Source organism: Aptenodytes forsteri, unplaced genomic scaffold (assembly GCF_000699145.1).
Source record: "Aptenodytes forsteri isolate BGI_AS27 unplaced genomic scaffold, ASM69914v1 Scaffold178, whole genome shotgun sequence".
In the NCBI taxonomy this organism is placed as follows: Eukaryota; Metazoa; Chordata; class Aves; order Sphenisciformes; family Spheniscidae; genus Aptenodytes; species Aptenodytes forsteri.
In genome coordinates this window covers 154,544-155,575 of record NW_008795136.1, presented here as the reverse complement: position 1 = coordinate 155,575, position 1,032 = coordinate 154,544, and the positions used below count along the sequence as shown (strand labels likewise).

Here is a 1,032-nt window from a genome sequence, read left to right as displayed (position 1 = left end):
CCCCCTGGCCAACTCCCCCCAGTTTATGTACTGAGCGTGACGTCCCATGGTATGGAATGTCCCTCTGGCCAGTTTGGGTCAGCTGTCCTGGCTGTGCCCCCTCCCAGCTTCTTGTGCACCTCCAGCCTTCTCACTGGCAGGGCAGTATGAGAAGCCGAAATACCCATGACTTAGTGTAAGCACTGCTCAGCAACAACTAAAACATCGGTGTGTTATCAACATTATCATCCTAAATCCAAAACACAGCACTGTACCAGCTACTAGGAAGAAAATTAACTCTATCCCAGCTGAAACCGGGACAGGACCTCAAGCAGAAGTGTTGTGTGTATGTAGTGCTAGACGGATTTACACAAACTAGTAGTGGAGGACAAGTCCACACTGCTTATCATTAGGACAAAGTTCCTCTAAGCCCTGGGTCTGCTGGATGAACAGCCAGGAGAGCTACTTCCTAAGGAATTAGTATCTTCCAAAAGAGTTAGCCATGCAAGGACTTTCACTATTCTAAAAGCGAAGACTAAATCTCCCTTCCTTCAGCATCTTAAAATTTCCTTTTTTCACATCCAACAGCACTGGATTGTGCCCATACTATCTGTACAGTTTCCTGCCTGGGAAACTGGGTCCTGTACACCTTCCTTCTGCCCTCCCTCAAGAAAGATGCAGTGAAGGGACAACGAGGAACAGCTCTGTTCCTTGTCCCTCACACCCCTTTTCCACCTCCAAGCATCAAGCAGGCAGCAGACTAGTTTTAGAAAACCCTTGTCTGTATACTGTTTTAACTTGCTTTTATTCCACCAAATTAACCCTCCATACTATATGAAAATGCCAGTCGTCTTCAACTGCTTCATAATACCTTAAGCCAAGGAAAGATCATAGACTAAAGACAGAATCATAGAATCATTGAGGTTGGAAGACCTCTAAGATCATCGAGTCCAACCGTTGACCCAACACCACCATGCCCACTAAACCATGTCCCTAAGTGCCTCATCTACTCGTCTTTTAAATACCTCCAGGGATGGTGACTCAACCACTTCC

General features: G+C 46.2%; 1 protein-coding gene across 1 annotated transcript in view; it reads right to left on the bottom strand.

Moving 5' to 3' along the window:
* Positions 1-1,032, bottom strand: part of CUNH18orf25 (chromosome unknown C18orf25 homolog) — a 34,597-nt gene that overhangs the window by 8,078 nt on the left and 25,487 nt on the right. The gene's annotated exons all lie outside the window — the stretch shown is intronic.